Raw genomic sequence first — 17,230 nt, forward strand, 5'->3', positions numbered from 1 at the left:
CCACACTCAAGGTCATTCAGTATCTCAGAATTTTCCTGTAAGATGAGGGTCTTCCTTACCCTTTTGGCAGGTTCACTTGTTGTGGGAGTGCTTGCAAGACACTTAAGCATAATGATGACTGGTTCACATGGGCAGAAGTGAATAGAAATATACAAGTGGCAAATGATGTGCCCTTACTGTGTGAATAGTAATAGAGAGCTGATGCTGTGGGCAAAGTTGCTTGTCCAACATCAGAACCCCACAGTGCGCAGCCAGCAGGGCTCATCACTTATCGCAATGGCTTATGTTATAAGAATAGAAGTAATGTAGTTGCTTAGGCCATATCAGGATCATGATATCAAATTGTGATATATCCTGACATTTCTGTATATATATATATATATATTATCCCTAGGCATGGGGGAGAAAGAATACTTCCCACATATTCCCTGCATGTCATTGAAGGTGACTGAGAGGGGTGGGAGTAGGGGGCTGGGAATCCTCCCCTCCAGTTTTTACTTCCCTAAAAGAAGGAACAGAGAAGGGGGCCAAGTGAGGATTTTCCCTCTAGGGCTCACTCCTCAGTCCTTGACTCTACCCTGCTAACACAGGAAATGGCAAATACGTATGAAAAAAAAATTATATATATATATATATATATATATATATATATATATATATATATATATATATATATATATATTTTTCTTTTTTTTCTTTCAAACTATTTGCCATTTCCCGCATTAGCGAGGTAGCGTTAAGAACAGAGGACTGGGCCTTTGAGGGAATACCCTCACCTGGCCCAATTCTCTGTTCCTTCTTTTGGAAAATTAAAAAAAAACCGAGAGGGGAGGATTTCCAGCCCCCCGCTCCCTCCCCTTTTAGTCGCCTTCTACGACACGCAGGGAATACGTGGGAAGTACTCTTAATATATATATATATTATTTTTTTTTTTGCTTTGTCGCTGTCTCCCGCGTTTGCGAGGTAGCGCAAGGAAACAGACAAAAGAAATGGCCCAACCCACCCCCATACACATGTATATACATACACGTCCACACACGCAAATATACATACCTACACAGCTTTCCATGGTTTACCCCAGACGCTTCACATGCCCTGATTCAATCCACTGACAGCACGTCAACCCCGGTATACCACATCGATCCAATTCACTCTATTCCTTGCCCTCCTTTCACCCTCCTGCATGTTCAGGCCCCGATCACACAAAATCTTTTTCACTCCATCTTTCCACCTCCAATTTGGTCTCCCACTTCTCCTCGTTCCCTCCACCTCCGACACATATATCCTCTTGGTCAATCTTTCCTCACTCATTCTCTCCATGTGCCCAAACCATTTCAAAACACCCTCTTCTGCTCTCTCAACCATGCTCTTTTTATTTCCACACATCTCTCTTACCCTTACGTTACTTACTCGATCAAACCACCTCACACCACACATTGTCCTCAAACATCTCATTTCCAGCACATCCACCCTCCTGCGCACAACTCTATCCATAGCCCACGCCTCGCAACCATACAAAATTGTTGGTACCACTATTCCTTCAAACATACCCATTTTTGCTTTCCGAGATAATGTTCTCGACTTCCACACATTCTTCATATATATATATATATATATATATATATATATATATATATATATATATTGTCTGAAAAATTCTCCTTCAGTTATCATAAGTTGATGTTTTGATTATGTAATCTCTGTTCCCCTTTCACTGGGTGGGGTTCTGGTAGCTCTAAGGCTGCGTTTCTGTTTTAGGGAAATGATGGACTCCTTTGGAGTGAGAAGTTTCTCAACATGGTTGTATTCCTTTTCGTTCATTGATTATGATACAGCTTCGCTGAAGGTGACTTTTCATTTGTAATGTAACCACATGCAAGTGGAGTCTGGTAATGCCATTATCATCAGTTTATTCTATATAACATTTCTCATTTTCATTGCTACTCTGTATAGTGCACTGTAATTTCATGCCTGTTGAATTTATTACATTTCAAATTTCTTTGGTATTCCTTTGTTTTAACCCTCATACACAACTTATTCTGCATTTACACATATACTCTGTACCTAATCGTACTTCCCGTACTTTACTGCTGTATATCCTAAACACATGCTTCATACAAATCTGCTCTGTTTTGTTATGGTTTTCATTTACAGTTGCTTTATGCTCTAGTCAAACTTCCCAGCCACTACTCCTGTATATCTTTGTCAGAATTCTTTTATGTGTCTGTTCTAAACTATGTCATACTCCTCATACACTGCTACTGTTTTAATTTCTTTCATCCTTTATTTAGTTTTTCTTGCCTTGTCTCTTGGCTTTCTTTTAGAATTGTCTTCATTCTAGATGCTGACTTATCACAGTGTTATCTTTGTAATGCCATTTTTTCCAGATTTTTTTCACTTGTAAATCACTTTTAAGTAGTGCCTTTATGCAATAATAAAGAGGATCAAACCAGGAATCAAATGCAGTTTCAGATCATTAACTTCAATGAAAGCATCTTTGGTATGAGCAGTTTTGATCTCTTTGGTGAAAGAAATACTTCTTGATATTGTGAACCATTTCTAACTGATGATGCAGAATGAAACATTACAAGTACTGTGTAAGAAACTGAAATGAGAGAAATGAAAGCATTTCTGAGTAATGGCAGTCATTACAAGTGATGAACATTCATCAGATCATTTTAGGTACAGCACTGACATTTAATTTTGCCAACAGATGATTATATCTTTATTGTACTGTTGTGTGTTTAATTCGTGCTTCACCTATTAGTGTTTGAAAATTTACTTTTTGCATAGGAAGTACTCTGTCATTATTTGAGTCTGTCCTTTGATATGTATTAAATGTTTTTGAGGTACTACAGTACAATATATCAGAAAAATTATATTCTTTATTTCTAGGTTTGTGATATTGCTTAAAATGCTTCCAGGTTCTGATGATGTTCACATAAATGATAATTGATTTGTGTGCAGCTGTAAGCACCAAAAATGCTACTGACCCACAAATCCTCCAACCCATGTGCCTGGTGACATGAAATAATGATGTGGTTTTCCAACTGATTATTTTAAAAACCCTAAATTGAAATAGTTCTGTGTATGATTCACATCTTTTATTAAAGAAACATTAATATCCTAATCATAAAGATGATCCTGTGTGGTTACAAAATATATGGTACAGTGTATGCTTTCACTTATGGTCAGTTACGAACAGAAAAACTTACATATTTACATGAATTTTGTGGAATCAAACTGAAAAAATTTCCAAATGTTTTTTTACTGCAGAAGTGAAATGTCCAGATATTGAATTTTTGATACAGTGTTACCTCTTTAAAGATTATTAAAAGTAAAGGTAATCTGAATTTAACAGGAAACTAATGAATGAACTAGAAAGATTTCTTGAAAAAGCAAACATTTTAAGATAGGTAAAATCTTTATCATTCATGACAAAAATCAAAGTGACCATTAAAGTATGCAGGAAATGATGTTTGAATATCATCATACTTCAAAGTGGTTTCAAGGAGTTTTAGAGATACTTATATCTCCTTGTTATATGCAGTTAGGAACACCCATACATACACACTTATTAACATGTGTTCCAGTGTCTTTTTATGGATGCTGACTTACTTTATATTTTCTAGATCTTTAAGGAAAAGTTTTAATTTCTATTTGAATTAATTCTCTTTAAGTTAGTGATAAAATCTATTGTGTAAATTGGAATCAGTGCTGAGTTTGATTTTATTTAATAATGATTAGAAAATTTATTTGTATTTCTCTATTTTGATAAGTTGATTTCCTTGAATTCATAAGTAAGATCACATCCTCTGCAGGTGAAGCTGAACAGTGATGGTCAAGTGACAGACGAAGGAGGAACCAAAGGATCGGGGAAGGGCAGCGTCATCAGCATGAAGACACATAAGTGCTCTCACTGTCCTTACTCTACACTTGTTGCTGCACGCATGATTGACCACATGCGCACACACATAGGGAAGAGACCATTCCTATGTCCTCACTGTCCTTACTCTACATCAAAAAAAGATCATCTACGAAGACATGTGCTGACCCATACGGGAGAAAAACCATATTCATGTAGCATTTGTCCTTATCGATCTAACCGTAAGGACACACTGAAAGGGCATGTTTGGACTCATCATTCCTAGGTTTTGTAACTCTCCTTGGATTTCTTATGTTAGCTGAGATGGCACAGGCAGCTGAGGCCCTAATCAAGGCCATCATATTAACACTATATATATACATATATATGTATGTATACCCAAGCCTGAGCCAGGTACCCATTTTATTGAGCATCCCCTAGAGGTGGATGAACAGCTGGGTTGCAGTGAGCAAAAGAAGATAAAACAATTTCTGTGACTTTATGTGATTTTATTGATGACCCAGTGAAAAGTATTTTACTTCTTTGTGATTCATGAATATCAAGGAAATTGATCTATCCATTTTAATGCAAGAACACTGTAAAATTTCCACTTTATTCACACTGAATAACATAATTAGTTATTTTACTAATACATACTTTATCATGACAAGAAACTTTCTATGTAGCAATCTTAGAAATAATAAATATATAGAATATACCAAAACATCTGACTGCTTAAGTTTTATAATCCATTATTTATCAATCTTCTGGCATCGTAGTTCAGAATATCCTTAAGGTTAATTTACATGTGAACTATTTTGTATACATATTATCAAATAGGTATACATTATCATAGATAGATGGCAGCAATACTGTATATAGTTCTGTCTATCTATCTATCATCAGTAACTTCGTTCCCTTCATTTTCTTGGGGTGGATCAGGTATGTACAACCTCTGAAATCACTTCTAAAGTATAGAAAATATAATGACAAATGAAAAACTAACTTTACTCAAGGATGAAAAAAATTCATAACAGTACATTGCAACAATGAACTATTTAGAATGTTGGTCTCATTCTGTGTATGTGTGTGTGTGTTTGTGTGTGTAATTGTGGATATGTAATACCTATTTGTGTGGGTGTAATTACCCATTTGTTGTACATGCGGACGGAATTTTGCCCTCTGGGGACTTTATCTCTAAACTTATTTGCTGTCATTTCACTTTTTAAAGTTTTGATTTGCTATCATTCCACTTTTTAAAGTTCTGTATGATATCTACATTAACTATTTCTTATTCATTATATTCCATTTGTCTTCCACTCCTATACTGTAAAAGTACTTCATCACATCTTTTTTAACAAGTATCTTGCTTAATTTCATGTTGTCATATTGTTGTTGTATCCCAACATCTCTCAAAGGACTGCTCATTGTCTACATCATTAATATCTTAAAAACCCAAAAGTTGTGATCAGGTCACCCCTCAGTCTTTTCTCTTCCATGGTGATCACATTTAAGGCCTATAGTCTTTCCCTGTTTGTCAGCTTTCTGAATTCTGGTATCATCCTTGTTGCTTTCCTCTTGACCCTCTTATTAGCTCTCTGTGCTTCTTTAGGTGTGGTAACCAACTTGATTGCATATTCTTATTTTGGCCTTATGTAGGATGTGAACGGTTTGCTGAATATATCCTTATCCATGAACCAGAATGCAGTGCTGATATTTACTGCAGATAGTTGGTCTCTTTAACTGTTCTCCAAAGGTGAGACTTTGGCAACAGGGTATGGGTAATATCAACATTCAAGTCTTTATGCTAGATGATATTTTTATTGAGGCCTTCTTTTGTTGTAATACATTCTCATTACTTTATATCTACTCAGGGCAAAGTTCAATCATATATCAGATCAACTTTGCAATTTGTAAAGGTCCCTTTGTAACTTGATGTAATCCCCATGCTTTTCACCTCCCCCATGACTTTGCATCATCAGCAGATATATTCATGTAGGAGTCCATTCTACATGATAAATCATTCACGTAAGTCAAGTCAAGAAGAGTTGTGGTTCCAGAGCAGAACCTTGCCACACTCCACTGGTGACCTCATTCCATTTTCAGAAGACTCCTTTGTTATGTATCCTTTGTTCTCTTCCAATTTGATGATCATCTATCCATAAAGCAGTCACCCCTTATATCTACTTGGTGATCCAGCTTCATAGTCAGCCTCCCATGTAGTAAAGTGTCAATGTCTTTTCGCAATCAAAATAGAAACAATCAACCCAGCCTTCTCTTGTCCAAGTGAGTTCACTCTCTTGTAGAAACCGAAGAGGTTTGTTATGCATGACTTTTTTCCCTTAAAACCATGTATCTCATTTAGGTATTTCTCCTCTTCAGGAAGTCTTCCATTTTCTCTGTGATTATCTTTTCCATTGCCTTACTGACTACACTTGTTAGTGAGACTGGTCTGTAGTTCAGCATCTCTCTCCAGTTTCATTTGTCTGAGGTAGATATAATATTTGCCCTTTTCCATTCTCTTGGCATTATGCCTTTCTCCAGCAACATAATAAACAGTATTTCAAGAGGTTTTGTGTAGTATATTTACACAATTTTTCAGCACATGGTGAAATTTCATTTGGATCATGAGCCCTTTTAGGTCAAAACCCTTCAGTATTCTGTTGATGTCTTCTTTAGATATCTCATTGCTGTATAAAACCTTTCCATCCATCTCTTTGGTATTGGGAATATAGTGTCTACCACTGTGTAAACACTTTTGAACTTTTCGTTCAGGTCCTAACATATCCTTACATCATCCTCTTCTACTCTTCCCCCTGCATCCCTTGACCTGATTAGCTGTTCTTTAAATGACAATTTACTTCTGTTTAATGTATGGAAGTTTTAAGCTTTGTGCTGATGCTGACTTACCCACAACAGTCTTTTCAAAGTTTCTTTGATCCTCCTTTTGTATCTTGGAATGCTCATGTGTGTGTATTTATTATTACTCATTTGTGCTGTATGGGAAGGGTGTTCCACTCTTACATTCCCATTTCTTGACCATTTTCTGATGTGGATTTGTTGGAAATGAGATGCCTTGAAGACAATATGTGTGTGAATGGAGTTGATCATGCAAAGAAAGGGGTGCAGTATCAAGCAGATAATGATTAAGAGAGCTGACTTTGGTATGCTGCAGTGGTGTGGACATATGAATAGGATGAGCAAAGAGACAAAGAGGCTATACATTTCAGAAGTGGAAGGAGCAAGAGGGGAGTACCTATGATGAGATTTCCCCATGATGGTATGATAGAGTGAAGCACTTATCACATGTCTTGCTTTATGAATAAAATAATTATCTAATCTTGGTTAATCTGGGACTGATTTCAACCACATGTCGAGTCTTCTTTTAAATGTTTCTTTGTTGTTCCATGTATGTATCTTACTTATCCTGGTAAAATTTTGAATAGTTGTTCTAGCCTCCTGGTTGGGTTTTAGTATAATGTTGATTTATTATCGGTATGTTCCACGAGATTCTAGAAAATTGCTAATTCCGTATCTTCTTTGTCAGAGGCTTTCAGATTTAATCTTTTTTCCTTATCTTCAATTTTTGCCTCATGTAGATTTTTATATATCATTTCTTCTTTTTAGATTGTATACTTTCAGTTCTTTCTTTCTTCCATGATATTTCAGATCTTCCATTCTCTTGATTATGCTTGTGAAATGCTTTTTAATTCTCTGTTAATATTTTTCTTGTTTCATTTTTGACCATATGTCAGCAGTATTCAATTTTGTATTTCATTTATACACCAGATATTTTCATTAATTGGTTTACATCTCTTGTAGAGAATGTTTACATAATCATACCACTTATTATTTGGCTCAGTAGTGCTATCTTCTCAGTATTGTTCTGAATACTAGTAGCTCATCCATGAAAAGCTCCAGATCTTTTAAATTTGTTTTTCAATGCAACACTTTCTCTGTTGGGTCTTTATATAATGTCATAAAACGTGTTCTTACCTGTGTCATAACTTTTTTGCTCCAGTTCAAGTTTAAAGATCCTGTCACCTTGCTTCTGCCCATTCATAAATCATATTTAAGTCTTTTGTGTCTCCTTGATCAGTTTTTAATCTAATCATTTTGCCTACTTTGGGTTGTCAGGAAAACTCAATACTATGCTTTCCTTTACTCTCAATATATGATATCATTATTATAAAGAGGATTGAGGTTAATGCTATTCCTTGTGGTACCCTAGTGAACTTCCTTAAACATGGATCCATATGCTACTATAGTACCTTGAATTTTTTGTAAGTTAGAAACTTTAATGCATCATCATAACTTACTATTCATATATTGTTTAGCTGTTTCACTTCCAAGTCTATGATGTCCTTTTTCAAATGTTCTTGCATACCCAGCTACCATGCAATGTTATAAGGGTTATAAGGTTTGAATCCTTGCTGTTGGAGAGCATTATGTTTTCTATGAATATGTATGGTCATATGCAGTATATAGGGTGGGGGAGGGGGCGAAAATTCTGGGGGCCTTGAAGAATGTGTGGAAGTCGAGAACATTATCTCGGAAAGCAAAAATGGGTATGTTTGAAGGAATAGTGGTTCCAACAATGTTGTATGGTTGCGAGGCGTGGGCTATGGATAGAGTTGTGCGCAGGAGGATGGATGTGCTGGAAATGAGATGTTTGAGGACAATGTGTGGTGTGAGGTGGTTTGATCGAGTGAGTAACGTAAGGGTAAGAGAGATGTGTGGAAATAAAAAGAGCGTGGTTGAGAGAGCAGAAGAGGGTGTTTTGAAGTGGTTTGGGCACATGGAGAGAATGAGTGAGGAAAGATTGACCGAGAGGATATATGTGTCGGAGGTGGAGGGAACGAGGAGAAGAGGGAGACCAAATTGGAGGTGGAAAGATGGAGTGAAAAAGATTTTGTGTGATCGGGGCATGAACGTGCAGGAGGGTGAAAGGAGGGCAAGGAATAGAGTGAATTGGAGCGATGTGGTATACCGGGGTTGACGTGCTGTCAGTGGATTGAATCAAGGCATGTGAAGCGTCTGGGGTAAACCATGGAAAGCTGTGTAGGTATGTATATTTGCGTGTGTGGACGTATGTATATACATGTGTATGGGGGGGGGTTGGGCCATTTCTTTCGTCTGTTTCCTTGCACCACCTCGCAAATGCGGGAGACAGCGACAAAGTATAAAAAAAAAAAAAAAAATATATATATATATATATTCCTATGAGTTGACAGAGAAAATGAAACACGATAAGTTTCCAAGTGCATTTTCGTGTAATAATCACATCATCAGGGGAGACACAAGAGAGAAATATACCAGTCAGTTGATATACAATGAAGAGACATGGCTAGGATGCCATTTGGTAAACATGCGATTGTCCAAGACTGACAATGAGTGTATCATAAACTTATTATGTGGACAAGAAGGTGAATTGTGTACAAATTTTATCGACAATAAAGTTATCCAATTTGTATAGACCTTCACTAATATTAAGATTATAATTCTTTGTGTATTTAATGATAAAAGATTCAATAATATTTCTCGTGGTACTGGAGTTAGAGTTAATAACTGAGATGGCTTTACTCCAGTCAATACAATGATCATAGTTTTAAACGTGATAAACAAGGCATTTGATTCTTGTCCCGTTTCTTATACTATATTTATGTTGCTTAAGTCTAACAGAAAGGTCCTTACCAGTCTGCCCAATATAAAACTCATCACGGTTTCTACATGGCACTTTATAGATGCACCCAGGAGAATTTTCTGGTGAGTTCCCAATTAAGATATTCTTTATAGTATTATTGTTGCTGAAGGCAACATTTACATTAAAGGTTTTAAGCAACATGGGAAGTAAAGTAAAATTATTATTAAAAGGGAGAACTAAAAGATTCTTGGTGTCAATGGGAGGTTTGGGCTCAACTCTATAAAATGATTTCTTTGCTAACTTAAGGGATTTGTCAATGAAAGATCTAGGGTACTTTAACTAGATCCAATAGAATATATCTTCTCAAACTCATCATCAAATCAAATGCCTTGTTTGATCATGTTAAAAACTATGATCATTGTATTGACTGGAGTAGTGCCATCTCAGTTATTAACTCTAACTCCAGTACCACAAGAAATATCATTGAATCTTCTATTGTTAAAGACACAAAGAATTGTAATCTTAATATTAGTGAAGGTCTGTACAAATTGGATAACTATATTTTTGATAAAATTTGTAAACAATTCGCCATTTTGTCCACATAAGTTTATGATATGCTTGTTGTCTGTCTTGGACAATCGCATGCTTACCAAATGGTGCCCTAGCTATGTCTCTTCGTTGTATGTCAACTGACTGTTATATTTCTTTCTTGTGTTTCCCCTGATGATATGGTTATTACATGAAAGTGCACTTGGGAACTTATCGTGTTTCATTTTCCCCATGAACTATGATCATAGGAATATACTTGATCACATGCAAAATTGTGATCCTTTCCAACATATATATATATATATGTGTGTGTGTGTGTAGATGTAACCAGGATGAGAAGAGGGGAGAGACAGGTAGTATGTTTGAGGAGAAAAACTGAATGTTCTGGCTTTTGAGTGAAAAGAAACACAAGGGTCAAGGGGAAGAATGATTTGGAAACATCTTGGGAGTAAAGTCGGGTTGGTGAGAGGACAAGAGCTTAGGAAGGAGTAGCACTACTCCTGAAGCATGAGTTTTGGGAGTATGTGATAGAGTGTAATGCAGTAAATTCTAGACTGATGTGAAAGAAACTGAAAGTGGATGGTGAGTGATGGTTAAGCAGCTGAGTGAGTGTGTCAGCAGTTTTTTTGCTTGAGACTGGTTATTAGTGATGTGTGACTTGAATGCAAAGATGAGTAATGTGGCATTTGAGGGTATAATTGGTATGCATGGGGTATTCAGTGTTGTGAATTGAAATGGTGGAAGAACTTGTGGATTTGTGTGCTGAAAAAAGACTGGCGATTGGGAATACCTGATTAAAAAGTAGAGATATACATAAGCATATGTATGTGAGTAGGAGAGATAGTCAAAGGGCATTGTTAGATTACATATTAATTGATAGGCATGTAAAAGAGAGACTTTTGGATGTAAATGTGGTGAGAGGGGCAGCTGGTGGGATGTCTGATCACTATCCTGTAGAGGCGAAGGTGAAGATTTATAGAGGTTTTCAAGAAAGAAGGGAGAATGCCGGGGAGAAGAGAGTAGTGAAAGTAAGTGAGCTTGGAAAGGAGACTTGTGTGAAGAAATATCTGTAGAGGTTGAATGTAGAATAGCAAAAGGTGAGAGCAATTGAAGTGAGGGGAGTGGTTGAGGAATGGGATGTATTTGGGGAAGTAGTAAATGCATGTGCAAGAGACACATGTGGCATGAGAAAGGTGGGAGGTGGGCAGATTAGAAAGGGTTGTGAGTGGTAGGATGAGGAAGTAAAGTTGTTCGTGAAAGAGAAAAGAAAGGCATTTAGATGATCCTTACAAGGAAGGAGTGCAAGTGGCTGAGAGATGTATGAGAGAAAGTGTCAGGAAGTCAAGAGGAAGGTGCAAGGGCTGAAAAAGAGGGCTAATGAGAGCTGAGGTGAGAGAGTATCATTGAACTTGAGGGAGAAAAAAAAAAAAATTGTAAGGAGTTAAATAATGTGCAAAGTCAGGAGAACAAATGGGAGCATCGGTAAAGGGGACAAGGGGGAAGTGATAACAGGTAGTGATGGAGTGAGTATTTTGAAGGATTGTTGAATGTGTTTGATTATAGGGTGGCAGATGTAGGGTGTTTTGATTTGGGTGGTGTGCAAAGTGAGAGTCAGGGAAAGGAAATGTTGACAAAGAAGATATATGTGTCAGAGGTGGGAGGGAACAAGGAGAAGTTGTAGACCAAATTGGAGGTGGAAAGATGGATTGAAAAGGATTTGGGGCAATCGGGGCCTGAACATCAGGAGGGTGAGATATGTTGATATGTTTATGTATATGTGTGTGTATGGGCATTTATGTATATGTATGTGTATATGAGTTGGTGGACCATTCTTTGTCTGTTTCCTGGCATTACCTCACTGATGCAGGAAACGATGATTAAGTATAACAAATAATGATAATGATAATGACAAAGCAAAATGAATAATAAATAAATCTATATATATATATATATATATATATATATATATATATATATATATATATATATATATATATATTTATTTTATTATACTTTGTCGCTGTCTCCCGCGTTTGCGAGGTAGCGCAAGGAAACAGACGAAAGAAATGGCCCAACCCCCCCCATACACATGTATATACATACGTCCACACACGCAAATATACATACCTACACAGCTTTCCATGGTTTACCCCAGACGCTTCACATGCCTTGATTCAATCCACTGACAGCACATCAACCCCGGTATACCACATCGCTCCAATTCACTCTATTCCTTGCCCTCCTTTCACCCTCCTGCATGTTCAGGCCCCTGATCACACAAAATCTTTTTCACTCCATCTTTCCACCTCCAATTTGGTCTCCCTCTTCTCGTTCCCTCCACCTCCGACACATATATCCTCTTGGTCAATCTTTCCTCACTCATTCTCTCCATGTGCCCAAACCACTTCAAAACACCCTCTTCTGCTCTCTCAACCACGCTCTTTTTATTTCCACACATCTCTCTTACCCTTACGTTACTCACTCGATCAAACCACCTCACACCACACATTGTCCTCAAACATCTCATTTCCAGCACATCCATCCTCCTGCGCACAACTCTATCCATAGCCCACGCCTCGCAACCATACAACATTGTTGGAACCACTGTTCCTTCAAACATACCCATTTTTGCTTTCTGAGATAATGTTCTCGACTTCCACACATTCTTCAAGGCCCCCAGAATTTTCGCCCCCTCCCCCACCCTATGATCCACTTCCGATTCCATGGTTCCATCCGCTGCCAGATCCACTCCCAGATATCTAAAACACTTCACTTCCTCCAGTTTTTCTCCATTCAAACTCACCTCCCAATTGACTTGACCCTCAACCCTACTGTACCTAATAACCTTGCTCTTATTCACATTTACTCTTAACTTTCTTCTTCCACACACTTTACCAGACTCAGTCACCAGCTTCTGCAGTTTCTCACATGAATCAGCCACCAGCGCTGTATCATCAGCGAACAACAACTGACTCACTTCCCAAGCTCTCTCATCCCCAACAGACTTCATACTTGCCCCTTTCCAAAACTCTTGCATTTACCTCCCTAACAACCCCATCCATAAACAAATTAAACAACCATGGAGACATCACACACCCCTGCCGCAAACCTACATTCACTGAGAACCAATCACTTTCCTCTCTTCCTCTCCCTGCGTGTCATAAAAGGGGAGGGAACCGGGGGCTGGAAATCCTCCTTTCCAGTTTTTACTTTTCCAAAAAAAGGAACAGAGAGGGAGAGCAAGTGAGGATTTTCCCTCTTAGGCTAAGTCATCTGTTCTTAATGCTCTCTTTAATGCGGGAAATGCCAAATATATATATATATATATATATATATATATATATATATATATATATATATTTATTAGTTTGATGGTGGTTTAAGTCACAAAAACATTGAAAATATGAAATGGCATGTGAGTTTATTTTAAAATATCTGAAATGGCATACGACTTTAGTGGAAGTTTAAGTAAGTCGGGCATTCCCTACAGGTTGGGCTGGACAGAGCTGATCAGAGGAGCAGAGGAGGAGGATCATCTGGAGCCCGACTGGTTCACATGACTGCCAAGACTCATCAGTGTCCCTACTGTCCCTACACCTCTCATGTTACTACTAATTTAAAGAACCACATGCGCACTCATACTGGAGAGAAACCCTTTTCTTGTCCGTACTGCTCATTTTGTTCTGCAACTAAAGAAAATTTGAAAACTCATATTCGTACTCATACTGGGGAGAAGCCTTTTTCATGTCCATATTGTATGTATTGCTCTGCTTCAAAAGAATACTTAAAGACACATATTCGTACTCACACAGGAGAGAAACCATATTTATGTCCATATTGCCCTTACCGTTCTGCACGGAAGGATACTCTAAGAGCTCATACTTTAACTCATCAGTCATAATGTGCTTTTGAAAAACATGACGCTAGTTTTTTCTGGTCATATATCATGATAGTGATTTCCTGTATTGTAAGGTTTGAAGTTCACTTTTTCATTCTATATACAATTTGCTTATATGATATTTATTTTGAAATTTTTTTTGATAGTTTCTTTTATGACTAAAAGGAAATGAATATAATTCCTCAGTAAGCAAATGCCTATATTTTCTTTTTATGGAAAAATCAACAATATCATTGCAAGACTCTTAGTCCATTGTAGAGGTTAACCTTGTTGAAAATCATGTGAAATATTTTACAAATAAAAGTAGTATAAGACACCAACTTAGTTCTTGGTGAATCCACAAACAAAACTGCTAACAATTAATCTTTTTATTTTAAATCAGCCACATCTGATTATATTTTATAAAATGAAATGGAAAATTTGGTGTTTTATTGATTATGAACCTTTCAGTAATGAAGGAAACAAAGAATATGAGAGGTGCCCTCTCAAAATGGGTTGATAAAAACTCGTCACTGCTTTGAATAGCTTTCCTCCCGCACCATATTTTCATAACACCTTCCACAAAGCATTTATATCAACCCTATCATATGCTTTCTTTAGATCCATAAGTGCCACATACAAATCCTTTTGTTTCTAAGCACTTCTCAGAAATATTTTTCAAAGCAGACATGTGATCCAGATATCTTCTATCATTCCTGAAACCTCATTTTTCTTATCCATTCTGATACTTTATGCAAGCACCACTGAGTCAGTCACCACTCTCCCGTACAACTTTTCAGGTATCCTCAACAAACATACCTTTGTAATTCAAACACTCACCTTTGTCCCCTTTGCCTTTCTACACTGGCACTATACATGCTTTCTACCAATCCTCAGACACCTCACCATGATTCATAGGTACATTGAAAATCCTAACAAATGAATCAACAAAAAAAATCAACCTTTCTTAAGAAACTCAACTACATTACCATCCACTCCAGATGCCTTGCCATGTTTCATCTTGAGCAAGGCTTTCACTACCTCCTGTCTCTTCACCAAACCACTTTTCATGACCCTCTCATTTTGTATATCTCCTTGGCCTAAACACCCTACACCTGCCACCTTTTTATCAAAGACATTCAACATTCCTTCAGAATACTCACTCCATCATCACTTCATTACTGCCTATTACCACTTCCTCATTTGCTCCCTTCACATATTTGTTCTTTTTCTCTTACACAATAAACCTACTTCCAAAACATCTTATTCTCTCTGAAATTTAACATTACCGTCTCACTCCAACTATTTGCCATTTTTTCAGCCCCTGCACTTTCTTTTCATTTGTTCTTTTTCCCTTACACAATTAACCTCCCTCCAAAACATCTTATTCTCTTTGAAATTTAACATTACTGTCTCACTCCAACTGTTTCCCATTTTTTCAGCCCCTGCACTTTCTTGACCTCCTGCCACTTTTCCTTGTATTTTCTCTTTTAGTGATGAATGTATATATACCTCTTCACGGTGAAGGTTCTGCGTATATATGAAACACAGTAAATTTCCAAGTGCACTTTTGTGTAATGATCACATCATCAGGGGAGATGCAGGACTAAGATAGAAGGCATAGAACAGTCAGTAAATATACAAGGAAGAGACGTAGCTGAGACACCATTGATAAACAAGCATTTCCAGATGGTGATGTTTGGTCTGGCAACATGCCTGTCATAGAATTTGTTATTATGTGGACAAGAAAGGGAACTGTTGGCACATTTTACTTACAATAAAGGTATCCTTCTCATGTCTTTCCCAATAACTGGACCTGGCACATTTCAAAAGACAGGTCTTTCATGTCCAGGAAAATTCGTAAATACTTTCCCTTGTTTTTTCTTTTACACTTTATAATTCTCTCTTTATTTCAGTTAAGACCCAGCCTTGATGTGGTCTTTTGTCTGTGACTAGAGCCTTCAGCTTTAAAATTTCTTTATTTATTTATCTGTAATACTTTGTCGCTGTCTCCTGCGTTAGCGAGGTAGCACAAGGAAACAGACGAAAGAATGGTCCAACCCACCCACATACACATGTATATACATACACGTCCACACATGCACATATACATACCTATACATTTCAATGTATACATACATATACATACACAGACATATACATACTGTATATACACATGTACATAATTCGTACTTGCTGCCTGTATTCATTAAAAAACCTTCATTAATACTAATACTAATGTTACATGTCTTTGTGTAACGTTAGTGAATGTCTATACAAATTGGATAGCTTATTGTAGTCAAAATTTGTAAACAGATCCTTTTCTTGTCTGAATGATAGAAAAATATATGACAGGTATGTTGCCAGTCCCTAACGCACCAACCCAAACACTACCATCTGGCACCACTTGTTTACCATTGGTGTTTTGGGTACACCTCTTCCTTGTACATCAACCTACTGTTCAGCATCTTCATCTCATTCATTCTTGTATCTCCCCCTGACAATGTGATCATCACACAAAAGTAGGCTTGGGAACTCATGTTTTTTTTTTTCTTCATATACTAGATCACATGCACCACTGTGACCTCATGCAATTTATTTTATGTTATTAATATACTTGATTGCCATTTTCCACTCAGCGAGGTGATGCCAGGAAACAAACGAAGAATGACTAATCCACTTGTATACACATTTTTTTTTCTTTGTCGCTGTCTCCCGCGTTTGTGACGTAGCGCAAGGAAACAGACGAAAGAAATGGCCCAACCCACCCCCATACACATGTATATACATACACATCCACACACGCAAATATACATACCTACACAGCTTTCCATGGTTTACCCCAGACACTTCACATGCCCTGATTCAATCCACTGACAACACGTCAACCCCGGTATACCACATCGATCCAATTCACTCTATTCCTTGCCCTCCTTTCACCCTCCTGCATGTTCAGGCCCCGATCACACAAAATCTTTTTCACTCCATCTTTCCACCTCCAATTTGGTCTCCCACTTCTCCTCGTTCCCTCCACTTCCGACACATATATCCTGTTGGTCAATCTTTCCTCACTCATTCTCTCCATGTGCCCAAACCATTTCAAAACACCCTCTTCTGCTCTCTCAACCACGCTCTTTTTATTTCCACTCATCTCTCTTACCCTTACGTTACTTACTCGATCAAACCACCTCACACCACACATTGTCCTCAAACATCTCATTTCCAGCACATCCACCCTCCTGCGCACAACTCTATCCATAGCCCACACCTCGCAACCATACAACATTGTTGGAAC

This window comes from Panulirus ornatus, chromosome 67 (genome assembly GCF_036320965.1).
Source record: "Panulirus ornatus isolate Po-2019 chromosome 67, ASM3632096v1, whole genome shotgun sequence".
Lineage (NCBI taxonomy): Eukaryota > Metazoa > Arthropoda > Malacostraca > Decapoda > Palinuridae > Panulirus > Panulirus ornatus.